Source organism: Haliaeetus albicilla, chromosome Z (assembly GCF_947461875.1).
Source record: "Haliaeetus albicilla chromosome Z, bHalAlb1.1, whole genome shotgun sequence".
Taxonomy (NCBI): Eukaryota; Metazoa; Chordata; class Aves; order Accipitriformes; family Accipitridae; genus Haliaeetus; species Haliaeetus albicilla.
This window is the reverse complement of record NC_091516.1, coordinates 55,216,178-55,239,429: the sequence shown is the minus strand read 5'-3', so window position 1 is coordinate 55,239,429 and position 23,252 is coordinate 55,216,178. Positions and strand designations below refer to the sequence as shown.

At 40.0% G+C, this 23,252-nt stretch overlaps 1 long non-coding RNA gene across 2 annotated transcripts; it reads left to right on the top strand.

The window, feature by feature from the left end:
- The first annotated feature begins 10 nt into the window (after positions 1–10).
- Positions 11–18,588, top strand: LOC138683858 (uncharacterized). 2 transcript variants are annotated; one of them, XR_011323329.1, is made up of 3 exons: positions 21–799; positions 15,979–16,058; positions 18,240–18,588. It is a non-coding gene; the product is annotated as an uncharacterized lncRNA (long non-coding RNA). The 2 variants fall into 2 exon arrangements; XR_011323328.1 differs by lacking the exon at positions 15,979–16,058 and having other exon boundaries at positions 11–799.
- The last annotated feature ends 4,664 nt before the right edge of the window (positions 18,589–23,252 follow it).

Sequence of the window (23,252 nt, the reverse complement as noted above, 5' to 3'; positions counted from 1 at the left end):
CCATGCGCTCTTCGCTAGGTGGCAGCGCCCGCCCGCGCTGAGGGCAGGCCGCGCCGGCGGCCTCTCCTCCCCTCCCCTCCCCTCCCCTCCCCTGGCAGCTCCGGCCCCAGGAGGCGCCGGGGAGGCCCGGCAGCTCCGCGGCGCGGCAGGTCTGTGCCTGCGGCCCGAGCGGGAGAGGCCGGGGCGCCCGAGGACTCCGCTCCCCGGGCCTGAGGGGCCGGTCTCCGGCTGCGAGCCCGACGCTAGCGGTTTCGCCCAATGCTAGTCACACAGCTGGAATTCTTCAGGAAGCGAGCAGGAGCACACGATGCGGAACAGCTCCTTGGAGTAAAATCTGGTGTGTCGTGGTTTTGTGTCACAGCATACGACATAACTGCTTTTTTCCCCCCCTCTTTTTTTTTTCCCCCAGGATATCTCCTCTCCGCCAGTGGATATTGCCATCCCATTATTTCTGAGTATTTCTGTTAACATGCTGTTCCTGTACTTCACCAGTGGCCTTATCGGAACATCTCCAGCGTGCTTTTGAAACATCGCTATCGTCTGGTCCGTAAGGCCTGAAATGTTGCTACGTCCTTGAAATGTATCCTCAGTGAAGGTTTTCATGCTTTTTTAAAAGCTTTCATCTCGGAAGTACTTTTATTAAGTCAACGAGAATGCTGCTGTGTTTAAATATCTCTTGAAATCGCAGCCAGGGCACCCATCCTGCTTTCTTTTTGATACTTCTGATCTGCACATTTACATGCGACCCTCTGGGAGTCTTCACTGACTGTGTGTAAAGGGAGCAATGCTGCAGCAGGTGGTATGTAATTGCTCTTCCGAGTTATGCTGCAGTTTTAGAAAACAGTATTCCGCAAATGTCGTGGATAGATAGAAATAATTTATCTACTTAAATGTGTAAGCACACGCTGAAAATGCTAAGCATTGGCTTGGTCTCTGAAAACTGACTTTCAGATGGTCCACATTTCAGCTGGACCACCTACCGTATTCGTGGAGACACTGTGGTTTATTTGACTTCCCCCGAAAATTCCTCAATTTGTGAACAGAGGGTGGAACTGAGCAGCACTGCAAAATCCCGGGAGCGCCCTAGAAAACAGTGACATGAAGCAAAAAGTGCTGATTACTCCTGGATTGCGAGAAATGGCAAAATGAGACCAAAATTCCAGCTCTAACCTATGTGAAAATTCCTAGTTATAAATTAGGTATTTGTAACTAAGTGGAAGAGGTTTGTTTTCAATTAAAAAACAATTCATTTAGAGGTTTAATATGGTTTAAATTAAGGGTGGTCTTTTCAAGGCCCAGAAATGATTCTGAGAAGAAACACGAGCATGTGTTGAAAAAAAAATAAAGGAATTTTATTTTCTTTCTGAAGTACATGTATATAGAAAGAATGTATATTTAGCTCTCCAAGCTAAATAGAGCTTCAAGTGATATGAAAAGATAAAACACTGTAGCATTATATATTAATAACTCCAGTTGTCCTGTTTGTGGTATTTTTCTTGTTGCCACAAGTCCATACAATTAAGCAGAACATTTGTTTTACTGTAACACGATCTTACATTTTGAGAAACTTCAATAGTTTTGATATGTATTATATTACTATAGATAGATATAAATATCAAATATAGAGCTTTCCGAAATAGACAGTATCTTGTTAATTGGAAGTATTTATTTTTTGAAAGTGTTTGTCATAGATTTTCTTTAAAGCAACTTTATCTATCGGAGAGACCTCAGCCATCCAGATGTTCCATTCTCAAGTGCCACTCAGTGCTACCTGTGTGTTAAAAAATGTCACACATCTGCTAGTAAATGCAGACTCGGATTCATCACTGAATATATGTCCTACATTTTATCACGGCTGAGAAACCTGCTGAGATCTGTGAGGCAGTTCATTGTATACCAGAGAAAAGATATTCCTGATAACTTAAGGCAGTAGCAGCTAGTGCTGAACTTTTATTCCAGCTGGAATTTGCTCTCTGTGCAGCTTTAAACTTTATCCTCTTGTCTTCAGTGTTTGTTAGACATTTTCCTACACAGCTGGGATTTTTGTCACAGGGGCTGAAGACTTCTTACTGCAGTTCAAAATGTGAGACTATACTGATGAGAAATGACTTCAGAAAATCATAGTTTAATAAAGGGAGAAAGAAGTACACACACTTCTTCAGTCTGGTGCAGTATAGCCGTAATACCATAATAAAGACTGAAATTTACCCTATTTTTCTCATTCTAGGTTGGCCTTTCTATTGAAGGCACATGTTGTACTTTCAGTGCACAGAATCTTTCAGTGAATAATTTTTGGCAATTACTTCTGTTTAATTCTACTACAGTTTTCCTCCACTGAACTGCTTATAAAAAGCTGTGTCAGTTGTGTTGCAGTATTCATCTTTTACTAGAACTATGTGCAATCTTTTTGCTTTTCTGGTTCTGTTTTTTTGCTTCTTTTTGAATATGAGAACTCACTTTGTTTAAATAGTGTGAAAATATTCACTATTTGAACTATTGGGGACCATAAGTTAAAAGAGTCCTTTCTTACTCCCATTTAAAACTTGTGGTAGCTGTTCCTGCACAGGCTGTTCCTGTGGGAGTTTGATACTGTAGCTGTCCAGAGAGGTACCACCTTTCCAACTTCATGCTTATGGACTCTCTAACTATAGTATTTCATAGGAATATTAGTCTATATAAAGGTCTATATATATCCAGGGTACATCTGAACACAGAACAGCAAGCAGAAAAGCCTGCTTATGGGGAATTGTTAATGACATAAGTACTGTTGAGCTGGAAGCTCAAAAGAAGCTTCATTAGATGGGGTTTCTGAAGATGTCTAGTCTGAGCCACTGTTTTTGCACATTCTAGACAGTGGGTGGACAGCTTGTACTCAGAAAAAGGAGCTGAAAAACTGGATTCTTGCAGACAAACTAAGTACCTTTTCAAGTTTAATACCATGCTAATTTCAATTTGGCCATTAAATAGTAACGAAAATCTGTATCAATATGAAATTTTGCACTCCTTCAAGTGAGCTCACTGTATATCAACAGCTAGTGAAATCCCATTACTTACACCAGCTTATAACTTAGGTCGAGCCGTACATGCCTTTAAGCCTTCAAAATGATTTAACTGTTAAATAACAGGTAAGAAATAGTGCTTTGTGAAATATTTTTAAATGCTTTCATTTCTGTAGACAATATGCTTTTGGTAACTCAGTTTTGAATAGCTTCAAATGAAAGTCCTGCTATAGGACTGAGAGATAAGGTCCACTTCAGTGACTGTTCATTAGTAAACTATAATCTAGAAATTCTTAATGCAGCATTTATCATAGTGAGTAGTCAGCTTTCTACAGCAGCCATTTTAAATTGGAAGCAGATAATCAAACACCACCCCACCAAAAGCACCACCATAATTATCAGGAAAACATCGTGAACATGGATGTTTAGGATGAATACAATTAAAAAGACACCGGTTACAGCATTACTAGAGAAGCTGCAATTTCAGTTCACAATTCCATTTATGGCGTTGCAGAAAACCTTGAAATAAAATGATAGCTTTGTGTTTTCCCAGAGGGTGCGCTTGGTACTTCGTATTCTAAATGATGAAATGTAAATGCATTTATCTGAATAAAAATGAGTTATTTAGTGGAGTTTCATTTCACTTTTTCAAAAATAAATGCACAGTGACTTGGAGTCTCTGCTTTAATGTCTCAGTTTTTCAGGTGGCTGTGCCTCATGGACAGTGTTTCCTTGGATTAAGTTAAAATAATGTGTTGAGAACTAAGTGTCATTTACAACTTACACCACTCAAAAAATACAAAAGTACCTTTAGATGAAAATAAGCAATTTATACACGAGATTAAGGCCCTTCAAATGTAAAGTGTAATTTTTTATGCCTCAAGAGAATTGTGGTGAAAGTCCGCATGTTGTCAATACCTGAAAACCCTGTCCTTAGAAGTACTGATGGGAAGATCTGACAATTTAAGGTCCCTGCAACTACCTAGCAGTTTTGGCCATATGCCTGACGGAGTTGTGAAATCTTGGCCAAATGAACAGAAACATTCTTGTTTGTGTAAGAAGCACTTTAATGACACAAGTAGTATATTATTTAGTTAAATATAGAAAATAGTCTATGTGTAAGAAGATAATTCTTCACAGTGCAAACAAGGTTGGAAGAAGAGGCTGTAGTGTTGTGGGCAGATAATTAGGACATAGTGACCCTTGAGTTTTACTCCCTTTTCTGACATCAAATACTTTTGTGTGTGAATGTAATTTAAACTCTGTCCCTCCTGTAAAGTCATAATCTTGATTATAATCAACCTTAACTATGTTGAAGGGGAGTTCAGATTAGCTGGAGTGTATTTGTGAAAATGCTTTGAAGATGAAAAGCACTGTATCAAGGTAAAAGGTCTTATTTTTTTTTTTAGAAAACTTGCTGTAAAGAAATAACTACTGCATACACATAGCTGAGCTTTGAATTGCTTTTGCTAACGGTACTTCAAAGAAACAACATTAGCACTGAAGAGAGGGGAAAATAAATTCTCAGTGAAATTTTCTTTCTGCATTCCTTCATGCAGATTTCAGTGTCGAGAGTTCCCATTATTGTACTTCTTGTAGACTTTGTTGTTTCTGTCTTACAAATTAACAAAATTTATTTCAATAGTGATGGAGTATTGCACACACATTAAAAGAAGAGCATCCTCTGTGTCCTTATGTATCAGCCAAGACCCTACTCAAAGAGGAAGCCCATTTTTACCATATGCTTTTACTATGAAACTGGCTTTTTCTTGCGCAATCTATGTAAACTTTACATTTTCTCCTGTATACTGGAAACAATTTGTTGGACCCTGTCCCCAAAGTAATAATTAAAGATTTCAACTGACTTCAAAGGAAAATGAATTACTGTGGTGCTATGGCAAATAATTTTTAAGCATAAATAAAGGCTACTGTACGGAAGCATCCAAGCATCATGTTCAGGAATATGTGAAAATGTCAAGTTTCCAGCTGTTTATTATGATCCACTACCTAGAGTTTAGTGTTTCTACAGCTCTCCTGTGGATCAGAAAGGTCTGTGAACTCTCAAAAGCATGCCAACAAAAGGCTAGCTGAGGAAGTTCAAGCAACCTTTATCAATAGCTGAAGTGAAGATGGCTGTCTTCACATTGACTCTGCTATGGGACTGTAATACTTTACATTCGTCCATCCATTTGCAAAATGAACAGTTGGCTTTTTCCTTAGTTGCAACAAGTGGAAGTATCTTCAAGGGACCATTTTAGCAACACAGAAGCACCAGAAAACCCCTTCCCTAGCATGGTTTTTCTCAAGGAGAAACCATCGAGAAGCTGACCTCACCAGCTTCAAAGCTGTGGTGTGCTCCTTGAGCACTAAATAACCTTAATGAAGTGAAGACTGCACAGTCCACAGAGCAAGCAACTGCCCATTGCAGGTGAAAGGAGGAGAATTTTTCAGCTTACAGGTAATTTTCTGATGTAGTATTTTGGAAAGGTTCCATGCAAAGAAACACAACACTGTATGAGATCATGTATATAAAATCTACTACAAGATAAGATAATCGAGTCCAGAACCTTGACATTTGATGTTACTGACACAAGTTACTTCAGAAAATAAAATCCGTGCTGCAATTAGGCAGGAATTTCTTCCCGATTGTAGCATACGGCCCCAAAGTCCCATTATCTTCAATGATGCCACAGAGAAAAGGGAACCCCAGATCATGTAGGAAATGATTACAGAAAATGAGTATTATTTTGATGATTAGCTGCACTGGTGTGCTGGAATTAAAGGTGTGTCCTTCTCCCTAATACTGCCCTCATACCAGTTAATTAGTTTTTGTGCATGAAGTACATGAGTGCATCCTTATCACCTGTGGGTAGAAGTGCTTTTAAAATTAATCTAGGTAGCTATAGTATGAGCTATAGTATGAGCTGCCTCCTCATGTGGCTCTGCTGGAACTTGCTGATCTACCACGTGCTTCTACTTCCAGGAACTTTTTTAACATGTGTATCAGCTTAGCTCTACATCCATCGCACAGATATTAAAAGGGGAAGAACGAAAAAGACTGGCATAAGTTTTCCATTGGTTTATGTTGAGGTGTAGTTATTTGAACCCCAGACATATTTTGTTTACCCATAACTCCACTTCGACTCGGTCTTGACTTCAGGTGCCTTACTTGGCTCTGCTCAGGCATTGCTTCTGCATGACTTTGATGACTAAAAGTTAGGTCCGGGAGATCGCACCCCAGGGGACTGGCCCGGGAGGCGTGCTGACTCAGAGGCGTCTGACGCAGACTGCCTGGGGATGCAGGCGTGCAGGTACGCACTGCTGGCCTCCTGCACCCTTCAGTTAATACATGCCCATCCCACACAGCCTTGCTGTGGATGGTGAGTTGCGGGAGCGGGGCCAGGTCCTCACCTCGTTTGTGCCTCTGCCTGCTCCCATTAAGTGGGCTCGCAGTCCCGTTTCTCTGTGGTTAGACCCCTGGTCCGTCACTTCTGTGGAGGTGAATAGGTACGCAGGCATGCAGCGCTTCGTTCTGAGGTTTGCTGGTGCTTCTAGCCAACATCTGGCTACGCTGCGCCAAATAAAACCCACATCACTCTTTCATGTGAGTCCATTGCAGGTACAGCTTACGTCCTTTAGCAACGTGTTTTAGCTCTAGCAGCAGAATAGCTCCTTTTCCTTGCATGAGCCATTTCTTTGCTAGTGTAGCCTGTTTGGCAACACTGGTTAAGCCTGGATATATATGTCATATTCTAGCTCATCATCCAGCTTTAAATAGCAACTAAAAATTAGGTCCATGCATGTTACCTGAAAAAGTTTTGTATGTCTTCTTTATATTGCCATCTACCAAAATAATAAAATAGGCTTTTTAGGAAGGTGACCACTTAAAAAAGAGTCTAATTCAGTAACTATTATAAAATTTTTGGACTGAAGCTGACTTTTAAATAAAGTTTATAGCTAATATTTTAGTTGGGCTCATCATAAGGTGACTAACACAATGTAGTAAGAGGAGTAAAATAAACCCCTTAAATCAAAGGACATACTACTTTTCAGCTTAGTAAGGGGACAATGCTTTGAAAATAGAGTTCATCTCTGCTGGTATCCATTATATGTATGGCATTCATCTTATTGTAGTTCAGAAATGTGCAATATTTGAAAACTATTTCTCCTAACAACACCCAAACGAGATGGGAAAACTACTTACAGATGATAGGCTAAAGGCTTGATAAAGAGGTCAGGGAGTTGAAATACTGAAGACCTCAGCTGGTGCTCAGGCCTCTGTGTAGGTCATCAGTTAATGGGGAGAGGCCTGCACACCTTGTCATGAGACTAAAGTATCCCAAATGCCAAGAGAGACATCACCCAGAGCCTGCAGAGTAAATTCTGTCTTGTCCTTGCTACAGGTTGAGCCTTTTGTCATACCTGAGGAGGAGGGCAGTGCAGTCACAGTGAGTAGTTCTGCCATGGTCACGTCTGCAAAGAGAAGGGAAAGAATTTCTCAAAAAGCCTTTTCTAGGAGAATTCTCTGGGTCTCAAGGGAACACAGAGGTGCATCCTCAGACATCACTGCCCAGGCATCTGATTCTCACCCAGACTCAGGCACAAAGAAAACAACTCCTTGATTGTGACAGGCCACCTCTATCAGATGCTGATGTGACAGAAGGAGTTTTCAGAAGCTGAAATTTTGTCTATGAAGAAAAGTCTATCTAATTTCCACTCTTTGCCTTTGAGCAAGATTTAAGAGATAGCTATAAGGTAATAATCACAGTTCTTGGGATCAATATCCTTTGCTGCTCTTTTTTAGCTGCTGTAGTAAGTAGAACATGATTAACAGGAGTATTGTTTTGCAGTGTGTCTCTTTTCTGAAGCTATGCCTTGCCGTAGCCACCAGTGTATCTTTGCAAGGAAAAATCTTTAGTGTAGACAAGCAGAAGCACTATTAATTGTGAGGGCAGTGCTTTGTAACTGCACAGCATGTATTGAGATGGTCTCTGCTTCAGAGAGCTTACTGTTTACACAGATCCAAACAGGCAGAGAGGACATGAGACAGAAACAGAAGCAACTGCAGCTACTTGAGCAATGAAAATACAGAAACAGGATGCGGATCTCCTGACTCCCTATCCCATACTTTTTGCACTGAGCCAGACTAAGTTTACAGCCACTGAGCTTCCTCAAGCAATGACAAGTTGTAGTGCCCCAAATCCTAGTTCTGAGCTCAGTCACAATAAGAGTTCGTCCCGCTGCTGCTGTGCACTCATTGTCCCTCCACCCTCCTAACAGCTCAACTGTCTGCACCCCTCCCTGCTTAAGAAGAGGATTTTGCCAAAGCTTCCCCAACTTTCCTTGGGACAATGCATAAGAACAGATTTAAATTTTAATGACTCCAGAGAATTCTCAAACAACTGTAGAAATCAGAAGGAAAGCAGCAGAAGACTATTGTCTCTAATCAGCCTGAATTAAATGAAATGGGAAGAGTTTTAGGAGCCTAAAACCCCACATAGATAGAATGAACTGTTTAATAGGTTTGTGAGCCCTGTGGAATCACCACTGTGCTTCTAAAAATGTCTTTTTTTCCTGTTTTCTGATTTAATAGGAGTAGATTTATTTAAACAAGATCATCCTTTTCTAAGCAATTAATACAAATCTTTGGATGAAGAAAGGTGAAGGGTTATGCTGGGGTAATTGATTTGTCTTGTTACTATAATGCATTATCAAAATAATTTGAGTTTAACAAGCTTTAGCAAACTGTCTAAAGCTGTTAGCAGTTTAAAACCCTGGAGCCACAAAGAAGCTTCATGTGTTGATAGTCCTGCCATGAAGAAAGAGCAGAGGGCTAGAGGAAACAATGCACTGCATGGACATACCGCAGGCCCCAGTAGGAATGTTCACAGTGGGCCTGTGATTGGGATTTCTGCAAAATTAAGAGCTGTACAGTCTGAGAGACCACATGGTTGAAGAGCATTTCTTGGCAGTCCTGAAACAGCATATACCACATTTAATGGATCTAGGTAGGAGCTAAAAGACAAAAATATTGCTGGAGGATGCATTATGGAGCTGTGGCACTTCAGCTGCTAAATGAAGAGACATCTAAAGAAGTAATTCTCAATGTCCTATTTAGAAAGTACTTAAAGTCGCTGCCTTTGGTGGGACTCTAAGGAAACCATTTTCAACAAATATGTAGGAAAACTGCTTACACTGCAACAGTTTGCATGATCCCATGACTCATTTGAATTGCAGAAAGGAAGGTTGACTGGGAGAATAAAGAAAGACTGGCAGAATAACAAAATAAATATAAATTGATGTGTGAGCAGGCAGGACACAGTGCTATCCTGTGTGGGTGTACATACTGATGGTCTGAATGTGCTGGTTACTATTGTTGTGAAAAAGGTGCTAGTTTAAAAAAATGTCAGCAGAGAAGTGGGGGGTTTCAATAGCTCTTGGCAAAGAGCTACTGACTCAGTGGGAACAGAGTAACTTCAAACCCATCTGAAAGCCATCAGTAAGTGCTCCTTTATCTTTAGTATTATTAACAGCTGCGTCATAGACTTTTGGATGAAGTTAGCCTCATGATAATAGCTTTCTATATGAGACACAGAAAATAATGACTATGGAAGGAAAAAACCCAAGCATCAAACTAAAATGCACAGCTAATATGTCTAGCTACTTTGGCCTGATTATCTAATCTATTTTTCAGCGATACTCTTGTTAGGGGAAATTTCTATTTAGTTATCTCTCTAAGTCAGTAAAGAACTGAAAAGAAAGCAAACAAAGTAATCTTGCCATGAGCTGATGCTCTGCATTGTATGTGCTCTGATGTCCTGCACCACAACAGAAGATGACAAGGCCTATGGAAACAGAGTGCGTGCTGGTTCCCTGTGAAAGGATCTTTGCACCATGCACAAAGGGAGAAAACAAAGAAGCTTGTGATCCTTATAGACAAATATAGCCATTTAATAGCTTTCAGCCTTTACATTCCTCTACAAAGAAGAGCAAGGAGGGAGATAAGAATAGAAAAAAATTAAGTAATGCTTGAGATCCATATAGTTATTTTAGAGGATTTTCCTATGCAGAATTGGACACATTCAACCATTCTGCCTCTGTGTGTATCTGCAACCTCTTCCCCCCCCCCCCCATTAACTTTTGACATTACTGTCCAATGTCAACACAATCCAAGAGGGAGAGAAGTCTCAAAGATACTGATACCTTTAAGATACATGAAAACATGTGGCTGGGCAGAAGAGGGTAAGTTAATAATCCCCTCTTTCCCACCTCTTCTTCCAAAGGAAAGTCACACATAAAATCCTTCTAAAATGTACTGGAAACCAGACCTTAGTGTTTCTGCTACTCAGATGGCTACTTTTATTTTTTAGTTAGTTACATTCTGGCCAAAGAAGCAACTGCGTACTAAAACATATTTGAAAAATTCTCCTATAAGGGTGCAAGTGAGTTAAAACACATTAAGCTGAAGTCAGCAGCAGTGCATGCATGCTTATCATTAAGAACAGGGGTAACTGCTTTGAGAGAGTGGACCTGTTAGGTCAGGTTCAGTTTTAGAGAGATGCTTCCAGTCTGAATTCTCTTTACCCTTTCTCCAGAGTGGTAATCTTTTTCATCTCTGCGGGATGTAATGACTGGACAACATGAAAGGAAATGGAAAGTCTGGAAATTTAATTTCTTATTGATTTAAACCACAAGCTAAGAGGCACTTGGAGAAAAAAACGTACCCTTGGGCACAAGGAGTGCAGATTTACCGCATTACTTTTTTTTTTTTAATAGCACATTTTATTCCTTTTTGTACTTTTTCCCTTCTCTTTCATTGTAAAGCTTAGATCATATATTCCTATATTATTCTCATTTTTCTTTGTTTCTAGTCTTCTGTTTTCCCACCTCATTCTGTCTTTCCAATTTGCCTGATGAATTCTTCCACCTTTATACTGAGGTTTCTGAAAAAAAAGAAAAAAAAAAAAAAAAGAGAGAAAGTAAAAGCCCAAGAAACTCAGAAGAAAAACAAGACTTCTTGTAACTATTTGGTGTCACTGTGCCTTACTCCCAGTACAGTGGCAAATACTCATGTGCAGCAAGCTTTCTTGAAGAAATTATGTACTGGAATAAGTTTTAGTTTGGATTGTTCACTGGAATGATTTTCTGTAACTTTGTCATTCTGTGTTAATACCATTTTGATATTTGGTTGTGTTGAGTCTAAATAAAAAACTCGCTGCCTGACAAACTTTCAGCAAACTTACCTGGCATCATTTGACTGGCCCTTCCAACCTGGGAAATACTTCTTGTTATTACACAACACCTATTCTGACTAGGCTGAAGAAATGTACTTGACATCCCATTTAAATATGCTGTTTGTCTCTCCAATCAGCTGTCAGCTGTATTGCAATATCACAATATAATGCTAAACAGAATGTGTGGCTGCCATTTGGCTGATTAATTAATATTTGCTGATAAAATTTTGTAAAATGTAAGAAATTATTATTATTCATAAATCTGCACAACAACATATTACTTTGTGCATGAGCAGAAAAAGTCCTCTTAAGGAAAACTTTTTCAAGCAAAATTGTTCCTTAAAAGGAAATTGACTCATATATTGCATTTTCTTGTTTCAGCGTTTAGGTTTTTTTCACCCAAGACCCAGGAAAACACTCAACAGACTTAAAAAAAAATAAAAAATCCAAGGGATAAGGTCTTGGCTTAACAGTTAAAAATAAGGCTTCTTCTAGCCAGGATGTTTGTTATAGGGGTAGTTAAAAAAAGTGTCAAATGCCTCTCTTATTCTTATATGACCAATAAACTCAATCATTTTTATTTTACTATACTAGATCAACTCTTCTAGAGAAGGGCTCATGTTAAACCTGGAAGATGACAAAATTCCAGGCAAATTTGAAGGCAATTATTGGGCAAAATGGCTGGTTATAACATAGGACAATATTAACCTAAGCAGTTAATTGGCTTGCAACTTACCCACTGGCTAAATCTCAGATTTTTAAAGGTAAGTGGGTGCCTATCACTCATATCTAGCTGGTGGATAGTTGTAGGGAAGTTAGACTTGTTTGGGGTTTTGCAAAATAAAACATACAACCATCCAGTATGAGCTGACCTTAAATGAATTTCACAGTTAACTTAAATGCTGCTTAGTAATGCCAATGTGACTGTATTCCTTATGCTAGAATGGTAGTTTATCAAACAGACACAAACCCCAAATCCTCCTAGTAAATATAAATAATTTCTCATCTATTCAAACAAATATGGCACATAACTGCCACTCATTTATGAAGCATGATTAGACTATTAACATCTGCAGCTCAATTCGCATATGCAAAGAATCAGATGATGCATTAAAGGAAATAGGTGGTGTAAAGAACTTAAAGCAGACTTCTGTCCACATAAATACAGTATAAGTGCCATGGTAAAGACTTGTGGTAAAGAGGCTTCAGGCTATTTCATTAGTACATAATTTGGTCTCATGCATGTATAATGGAGATAGAGAGAGCATTCTTAATGATAAACTAGGTTTGTGTGGCTGAAGAGCAACAATATTATGTAAAGCTTCTGAACATAGTCCATCAACTGCTTGTAGAAGGAAAAGCTGGTGTAAAGAAGAACCATGCTCCTTCACCTTTGAACTGAAGATATCTAACATTCAATAAGAACTTATTACAAGAGGAATGATTAGCAAAATCATTCAGGATCTGCTTCTCCAAATCTTCATAATTTCTGTAAGTTGGAAGTACTTTGGTCCAAAGAATTTGCAATGTTCCAAGTAGAAAACAAAGAGAGAGTTGCCTTAAATTTATTCCACAAAAAAAGAAAAATCCCAGAATATTTCATCTTCCCAATCTTTTGGCACTGAGCTTGACCCACCACATATGCTAAGCATCCATTAATAGTATTAATTTTGTAATGCTGTATTACTGAAAGCAATCAGCACTATTTTTGAGTTCCTTTGATTTGGTATCATAAGCAGTGGATGAGAATGTTATTACTTCAGATTAGAAGCTGAATAATTTCTCCATTGACCTCTTGTGCAGTTTAAATTGCACACATATGCTTTACATTACTTTTCTTCAAGGCTAGTCACTGTAAAAACCATTCTTTTAATGAAATCTGTGACATCATGAAAACCTACAAGATTCAGATTAGATGTATTAGTTTTTTTCTGAAATATTTGGCACTTGTCAAGGATTTTGAAATAAGACTGGTAACAAGCATGGGAATCAAATTATTTTTTGCTTGCTTGTCCAGATGATTGTTTTATGTGACTGAGTCAGCATGAGTATTAAATCCACATTGATCTTCAAGCATGGAAGTAGTCATGTTAGCTTCAGCACTTGAAGTGATGTGCTGAATCAAACAGCACCCATTCAAGCAATATATATTCATGCAAAATTGGAGAAAAAACCTTATATAACAACCACCACTCCCAACAATATAAAATGCTTCAACTTAAAATAAACCCTGGTGTCTTTGATGAATACCGTTCACAGCTATTTGAGAACCAAGCATTCAATGCCCAGTTATCAGGTAGATTAAGGATTTGGTGTCCACACTGAAGTGTGATAGTCAACAAACAAAAGGAATGGCAGGGAGGCACCACAGGTAGCCACCCACAGCCAAACTTTAACTATGTCTGCCTCAGGAAATGTGGAGGTTCCTAATTCTGTTCATTTAGCTGCTTTGCCATGAAGTTTTTTTCTTTTTATACTGGGCTGATCCCCATGGCAGCAGAAGTGGGCCAAGGATGAAGGCATTTGAAAAATCCTCTCTCACTTTACAAAAGTGATCGTGTTCCTTACTGAAATACAGTACTTGAAAGAGGGGCAGAAAGACCCTTTCACATCTTTATGTTGGTGGTTTGAGTCCCGCTGGGTTAGTGGAAAAATATGGTTTTGCACATGTAAAATTGTTTGGCAACTGGCAGTTCATTGTCAAGCAGACAGGGACTCCACTACAAAGTCGCCTGTCCTTTGTCAACTGCTACTTCTAGCAATGACACCAATAATTTCTCATCCCAGTATAAGCTCTCCTGAAACAGGATCATGATATATTGCCATAGCAGTAGGCTGCTGACTCTGTTAGGCTTAGCGTGTGTATTAATATGACTTTAAATGTCTTAGGCCCATTGATACACTGCCATTCACAGGGGAAAATAAAATCTCTGAAATAAAACCTGTTAAATGAGTTAGTTAAAACTGTTCTTGTGCTTTGAAATGTTTAAATTAACTTCCTAAATAGCTTGAGAACACTGTTCTGAATAGAGAGTGATAGAGCTTGGTAGTAGTCATGTGTTACACGATGTTTTATTACTCTGAGCATTTGCTTTGATTACCAAAGCACACGCTGAAAAACACCAACTGTTCAGGTCTAGCAGTATGGGGTTGTTTTGTCTCCTTTCAGGCTGATTACAAAAAATTACTATTCCCTGCATAATTTCACAGATTCTTTCTTTGGATTTCACTGGGAAACTCCTGATGAAATGGGTTTGGCTGATACAGAGCAGGAAGTTTGACAAGTACTGCACATGTAGTTAGTACCTTTATACACTGACAGGGAATCAGTAACTGGCAGCATGCTTTACAATTGAAAAATATGTCTTTAAGGAACTAGTACAATGCGGGTGGTATTGTATGGCCTCATTTGCTGCCCTACCCTGACTTTTCCTCTAAGTAGTCTGACGCATACCTTTCTGATTTTTTACAGAATCTTTTACATTCTTTTAACAGCCCTAAAGAGCTGGTATTGTATTGTGTAACAGGAACCTGCAGAAAAAAGCAGCAGCATATTAAGCAGGCCCACCTGTTGAAAACATGCTTACATACAGGAAGAACATAATTGGTTTACAGGCATATCACACTACCTTTGAATACGACTTATTACCCATGGATAAACTAGCCACCATGAGAAAGAACTGTTATTTAACACTTCACATCACTTAATGTATGCTCTTATGTATCTGAAAAAACATTACTTAAAACACTGACCTAATAATTTCCAGTTGGTACTCTGATCACTTTTTTGTTCAAATCTGGAAGGGCTTTTCCAGGCAGCAAAAATTTCATTGCACCATTGGAGCTTGAGATCTGTGAGGGAAAAATAAGAATATCATGATAATTGAACTGCAAAACTAATACAAGCAAAATGTGCAATTAATATAAGTTATCTCTGTATTAATGCATAAATCTTCAGAAAAAGTGGAGGAATTGGAAGTCTTCATACGTGACACAGCTATGTGGTTGTTACTGCTGAGATTTGTTAGCAGGACTTACATGATTGAAGTGTTGAAATTATTGGTGGAGACCTACTAACAGATTGGTAAAAGGGGGACAGTGGTGGTATATTGTTGATTTTATCCAATTTATTGACAGCTTGGAGGTCAGGTTATTGAATCTGGTAAATGAATGCATAAAGCACTGGTAGAAAACCTTTTTAAAAAAGCCGGTCAATTCAGATTTAAGAGCCAGTACATTAACATGCTCATCTCTTCTCTAAGGCACCAAAACAAAAAGGTTGTTATCCACGAAAAGTGCAGTTACGAAGATGCACGCTACAGAATTTGAGCTGCCACCACCACTAATATGGCTTTGGATTTTCTATGGTTCCCAGAAGTTCTACTTCCTCTACCACCAACATAATGCAAAAAAGTGACCAATGCTGTGTGACAGCTCATTCTGGTAATCTGCCATAAATTTAATCACTAATTTAGCAGTAAGAGCCTGCAAATTATTAATGTGCTGCTAATGTCTGTGTGAATTGAACACATACCCGTCTATTAACTTATGTACTTAACACTACGGAATTGCCAGTGTTCCGAAGAAGAAATTATTATTGCAGCGAGACATTTCTACAAAAGTGTAAATAAAACACAGTTATGTTACATTACTCTATTACTGAAAAGAAAAAAAAAAGAAGCTCAAGTTCCTTATTTTTAAAAAAATTGGTTACTTCCATCAAATGTACCTTATTAAATCAACAGATGTTTGAAGCATGTGTGCAGTTCAAAATCTGATCAAGAAAATATTCCTGGATAAACTTAACTTTCTACTCTTCTGTATGGTAAGATGGTTTACTTTTTTCTACTGATTTTATTTTTCATTTGATGATTCTTTTTAACCAATTTTTTTAAAGAGACAACTTCCGGGGGGGGGAGGGAAGAAAAGTTTTTGTGATAAGGGGTAGAAGAGATAATCTTACTCAAAGGACAGCTAGGCAGCAGCGGGAGGCAGTCATGCAAGCTGTAGTGCCCCTGGGAACATGGCTCAGAGGTGATGGGAGCTATGGGGCAGCTAAGTTACAGTTTCTGCATGGACAAATGCAATTTCCAGTTTCTGGAGAAATGAGGGGCAGGGAAGCAGTTAGCTTTGGGGAAAACTTACAGTTCTTTATCTTAAAGTTTCATTAGAAATACTAGTGAGAAAAAAAACCCCAAATGTCTTTATACGCATACATCTAAGAAATTATGCATCAGATAGATACAATATATGCCATGTATTTTAGTAGATACCAAATATGCAGTTAGTCTCCTAGAAATTGTATTAACTTCACCCAGGGATTGTTACTAACTACAACTTGGAAAGGTATTAATTTCTGGAGCCTGGGAAGAACAAGAAAAATAATATGGGAATGCTGGAAGATCATGTACAGGAAACTTGTTGCTCAAGTGTTTTCTTCAAGTAATACTATCTGGGAGGCATTTTCCATTCAGATGAGTTTATTTTTTTGTTGTTAGAGACCATCAATAAGTGCATACAAAGCACACCCTAAAAGTAGGTGAAATCAGGCTTGAAGTACCATGGGCCTCACTGCATTCAGGTAGGGTGAGGGGGAAAATGGACACCAGTGAATTCAACAAGCTGTGTCCTGAGGGGGTGACGGGGATGGGAGTTCTGCATCCTGAGCCCTCCTTCCCACAACCTTCAATAATAACCATCTTCTGTCATAACAAAACCAAGGTCATGAGTCATGACTCTGTTGTAGATGTTCTGCCCTGCTTAGCCACAGCTCAGCAAATCCCAACCGATGGCAATTTATAGCAAATATGCTGTTAGCTTGCATAAGAACAACAGGAACAAATGAGTGGCTTGGACATGTGCCCAACTCTGTATAGTGCATACATTAGGGCAGAGGCAACCTACTTAGTCATCTCTTCATGCTTCCAATCTTGGCTGGTGAATTTGCACATGCAAATATTATGGCTGATTTGAAAATTGCCCAGAGCTTTGTTTTGAGTGTTTTATAAATAACATCACTTCAATAACACTCTGTAACAAAATTCATTCAATGTATATTTTCCTCAAAAGTCACAAGAGAAGCCTTCTTCTTCCTTCATGCCTCAGAAATAATTCTCAGGATTTGATGGGAGATGTAATGGGAGAAAAATACATTGTGATGAAGAAACTAGTATGGACTCCAAAATTCTGGTTACCACTTAGGGAGGATCAGATCTGTGTCTGGTTCATTATCAATACTTACTCAGGAAAGAAGAAACTCAGCCCACTTTAAACGGTCCATGCTATGTCACATAGCACATGAGGCAATACGTACTTTGTAAATGGCAAATTATACAGATGAATAATCAAAGCAAAGGAACAATCCTTGTATAAATTTGTAAGAGGAAACCCAATGGCTGTAGGAGTCTCAGTCCAAAGCAGGGGAGAGGGGGCCACTGAGCCACGATAAGGCCTTAATGTAACTTCACTTATATTATATAACAAACATAACAAAAAGGTTTAGCATTGTCTGTAGTGAAAGACTAATATACTAAGGTACCATTGACCCAGCCTAACTATGAAGCCTTAGTTTATTTGTAAGACCACAATGAAATTGCTGACATGCATTGTCATGAAGCAATTTAGCGTCCTGCTCATTTAACATGATTTCTAGAATGTAGGATAAAAAGTGCAGTAATGGCATGGTTAGGATGCCTAGGGCAATGATGAAAGCAGCGGTCACCTCTGAGTCAGTTTCAGGGAACAGACTCCCCTGTGGAAGAGCTGGAGGATGAAGACACAGTAATAGGAAGATGTTGTGACTGGTCACCTTTGGATCAGCTCAGCAAGTGGCTAAGTAATGATGAATCTTCCAGAAAATGGAGGAAATTAATCCCAGAGGGCCATAGGTAAAGGTGTCCTAATGGACAACCCAAGGATGACCAGGGTGGGGTCAGCAGAAAAGTGCTGGCATTGATGACACTGGGTCATGAGCATCAGCTGCTATGGTGGCTGTCCTCTTTTCCAGATCACCCTGACCACCTGCAACACCCTGAGGCCCCGTGCCACCAATGTGGATGCTCAGGGACAAAAGCGGAGTCTTGCAGACCTTGTAGCACCTGGAGATTCCAGGGATCTGGGAGCAGCTATCATAATGATAGCAGTGTACTGCTAACTCTTCCATGACTGCATGCTGCTAAGTGTGTTGTAGTTATCCATTGCCATCATCATAGTTACCTAAGAGTTATCTTACAGTTGAATACTGCTAAACCATAACTGTGACCACTATTGTCATGCTTGCATTATTGTATTTATATATTACAGTTCCATAAACTATCACACTGCACGTGCTATTAAACATCATTATATAGACCTGACATAGTCACAGTCTCTTTTCTTGCCGGGTAATACCTCTGCCTCCCTGCCACCAGAGATCCTCTTGCTACCTCTACAACATAGTTAATTTCCAGGACAAACTGTGTAAAAATTTCTGCCTGTGCCTCCTCCACCCACCCCAAGAGGCACCTGTAAATTATATCCCCTTTACTGTGTAAGCATGCACAGTGACATTTCAACATGCCAGAGTGGGCAGGCAGTTTGTAAACAAGGTCTGCCTTTCCAAAATGCCCCAGGTAGTCTAAAAACAGAGATGTAAACCCATCAAACTAAAAAAAAATAAATAAATAATTCTAAGTAACTAGAGAAACCTGTTTTGATGGAGGAGTTGCAAATACTGACATGAACACAATGCTCAAAAGCCTCTTCTCCAGACAAGTGTGTTATTTGCTCTGGTCTATGAAGAGAGCCTCCTGATGTGTAAAGATAACTTAAAAATTTGCAATAATACAGAAATTTTACTCTGTGCCAGGTAGAAATTTTAACAGTCCCGGTGGCTTGACTAAATGACTCTTAACCCAACTGTTTTCTGGGATAACTATTTCAGAGCTAATACATTGGCCTTGTAGCATAGCTCACTGAGTAGCAGCCTGAGGCTTTTTTACACCAATGTACTGTTCTGACTGCAGCAAAAAAATTGGCTTTGCTGACTTTTCCACTTGCCTGAGAGACATATAAACCGAAGGACATCTGGATGAAACCATTTCCATTCCAATACTGACACAGACCAGAAGGGAAGAGATGACTAAAGCTAACCACAGACTGTTTCATAGAGTAATGCCAACATTTGAATTGTTCGACAACCAAATCTCTGACACTTGGCATTCAATTTTGGCTCCATCTTCAACACAATAATGGAGTAGTGAGGTGCTGAAAATATGAGTAACCCCTCATTCTCTGCCTTTCGTAGAGAAGAGACAATATGACATTTGGGGATGCTCTCCTCTCCTCTCCTCTTAAATGATAAAAGAAAGGAGCAAAATTTGCTGACAGTTTTGAGTGCTTCAGAAAAGTCTGTCTCATGGCAAACATGGAAAACCCTTGACCTAGCTAGTGTTCCTTTGCACTTCTGCTGGATACATAAGATGTCCTATTAACAGTTAAGTAGTGTCTCCAGTTCCTCAGAGAACATTGACTCAGTTAAGCTTCATTTAGGATTCCCTGCATGCTTATGGCTTTTAGTCTTCTTGTAAACAATACAAAAATTAAAACAAAAATAATCACTCATCAGATGCTGCAACTGTAGAAATTGCCACCTGAAGAATTCTCACACAAAGATAAAGGAAGCTGAAAACAAATACAAAAAAATATAGAAAATATAAAACAGAACAGCAATCTTCCTACAGAATAAAAAAAAAGGCGGATGGGGAGTGGGGGGAGACAGAAAGATTCTAAGCCATCTGGAGCTGTGTATTACGTCTATTCCTGCCAGACAGATTAAAAAAGTGAATGAAACCACAAACATTTTAGGTATAATTACTGTTTAATCTTGCAAATATGTTTGCATGCTCAGAACTCATTTAGTATTTATCAGGAACCCCAGCACCCTTAAGAAAAGGCCTGGCTCCTCACCCGTATCCAAGCTGTGTCTGCTACAGCAAGGAAAGGAGGCTTGGCATTACAGTCAGCAGCTGCAAAACAGAGGGTGGCTTCACCATTCTGTGTCCATCTTTCCAAGGAACATCCCAGTCACCCAGCCAAGTACTGCCACGGCACGGCAATACTATGGCCATATCCACTTCCTCCCAGCAAACCACCAACATCAGGGGTGCTTGGCACTGGTAGAGTAGCAAAAATGGCTAGGGCATACCGTAAAGAGAAGCTAAGTCAAAGTATTTAAAAGCAGCAGTAAGAACCTTTTGAGTTGCGAAAAGGTTATTTTCAAATTGAAATCTCTGAGGGTCTATGAATTGGTGATACCAAGTTTCTATCTTGAATATTGAAAGTATTAGACATTCTCCTCTTACTTTAAAAAAATATACATCACATAAAACTCAATACATGACTGCACATTTGCCAAGTGTCTCGTTCCATGTATGTCTAAACTTCTGTGATCTTTATCTATGCAGCAGTTCACCACCATTGTACATCATGAACTAAAAGCATCAGTAATTGTATTTATCAGCTGGATTAGGTTTAGTAACTGGAATCAACTTAAATTCTACATCCTGCTTATCCTGGAGATACATGTATTTCCAGTTCACAGGAAGTGTTAGGGCTAATTTGGAGTGAATGATACCAATAGCATGATGACTACAGGTAAGTAGAGCAGGTGACAGGAGCACAGCCTCAAATATACACCTTCACTTGTCTAGGAAGTTTGCTACATAGTCCTCCTAAGACTGATGGCTATGTGTACACACATCAGCATGTATGTGTGCTGTGTCAATGCATACAGACAGAAACTATCACGTGTAAGTGGGGGGTTATGTTTGTACAGATGGGTTCAAAAGTCGTGTTGTGATCAGTTGGTTTGCAGTATCATACATGGCACATCCACAGCTATTTTACTCCTCTAAACCACCCATTCCCCAGTAACCATGTCTCTCAGCTACTGGCACAGCCTAGGGCATGAGCCAGGAGTTGAAGTATATTTCTTTCCTTTTCCTGTTCTTCAGTACTGGGCCTTACTGACATTAGCTTAACAGAGAGAAGGAGCTAGAAACACTTCTGGGAGCTGCACACGCTACAAGCGTGCAGCTTGTGCTGTGGTTTGCTGTCTACTGAAAGCTCCACAGCCACCAATGTCCTCTGGCTTCTTCAGCCCACGACACATTCCCTCCCACCTTGCTGTCTGCCAGTATTTACTGTCTCTCTTGGGAGAAAGTCCTCCAGGGAGAAGGAAGATGAGTATTAGATTTTCTGTTTTGAAGAACAATTACAGCACTTCACCTTCACAACAAGTTCATGCACGTGCTCAGGTTGCTCCTGCCTCTGTTTGCTTACCTGGCTCTCTCATCACCAGGTGTATATTCATGGTGTGTAATGCTCCTGTTTGTCTGCTGGAAAACAGGTACATGCACTTCAGTGAGTGTGCAAAGGGGCATGGCTTTGAGGAGGGAGACTGGAGGTAGTCCTGACCTCTCAAATGTGTGTGAATTTGATCCATAATGATGTCTAAAATGAAAAAAATGGTATTTGTTTTTCCATGGCCTTATGTCTGGGGAAGGGTGCTGAATTCTCCAAATGGAGGGTGGAGGGGAAAGTGGGAGCCAGAGGCAAACACCAGGCAAGTGGAGGGCAGTGTGGAGCCTGGCTCAGCCCTCTGAGGCACTCACTCCTGTGTTTCTGAAGTCAGTAGCTACATCGGATCTTCCAAAGCCACAAGTGTCCATGATGTCAACACAGCCGCTGTGTACAGCAAAAATGTGAGGCACTAACAAGCTGAAAACTTCCTCTTTTCAAGCCTGTGTTTATAAACCATCTGGATGCGTGTCTGGCTGTACAAGTTAGTTTGAACACAGTTTTTTGTACATTTTACTAGATGCCTCCAACAGCGTGATTTCAATAGCATGATGACTGCAGATAAGTGAAACTGATGACAGGAATTAAGTCTGGGACAGAGATGTGGATCTGTTTAAAGAGGGAATACTTGGCAGTATGTGAAGGAGTGGAGAGGGAGAGGGCAAAAGACAGGAAGACTTACAACTGTAAGAAAACTGTTCCTCTTCTTCTGGAAGCCTTTGGACACGGTACTGTATGGGCAATTTATTTCTCCTGATGGCTAAATGGAGACCCCACGCATGGCCACTGCACCATTCATATCAGCCCTGAAGCACAGCCCAATCCCCCTGGGGATCCTCAGCCTTGCTGTAAAACTGCTGCTTTGGAGTCATTGCCCTCTGAGCAGCACAGCTAATCAAGGCCAGTTTTGCATGGGGTGGGGTGCTCTGTCCCCTTTGCCCCCTTCCCCTCACACCCCATCCTCTCCCAGGAGGGGAGACCCCTGGTTCTGATGGGACCTGGTGCAGAGGACAGTGCATGGCCAGGAGGCCCCAAGTGCATTGCTTGCATAACTGCAAGTGATGGCTGGCGTCTGCAATCCCCTCTACAGCATCACTGTCAGCCTCCCTCCGCTGCCTGTGTGAAACACATCTCTGAACCTTGCTGCATTGGCTCAGGTTTGGTCAACAGGTTATTAAGGAACAGGCAAAAGAGAGGAATTAATACAGTTATTATTAAGCAGCATGGCCCCAGCTCTGTTTCCTGAGGGAAACTAGGCAATATATACAGAAGCAGTGCCTGCATAGCTAAAACAAGTGAGGCCGGGGAGGGAAAGAGGTCAGAGAGCTGCAGCGTCCCTGTGAGCCTCTCCAGTGCTGTGCGTGCATGGATGGCCTCCTGTGAACACGGACAAGGTGCAGTTCTCAGTCCCCACTACCGCTTTGACCATGTCATATGTTAGGCAGTTTTGCTTCTAGTAGCATTCAGTTTAATCTTTCCCTGGTTAAAACATCACTGAGCACCTTCCACTTGTCATTACTAGGTTCCTGTATTGGGTTAATTCAGACATATGTCCTCAAAGGAGTAAAAAGATGCTATGTCTGATTAGGACCACTTGACCTGATAGTAGTCTGTAGAATTTTATTTTTTTTTTAATGTTATAGGAGATATTCCTATTTAACCCTCAAGGTTACATAATGAC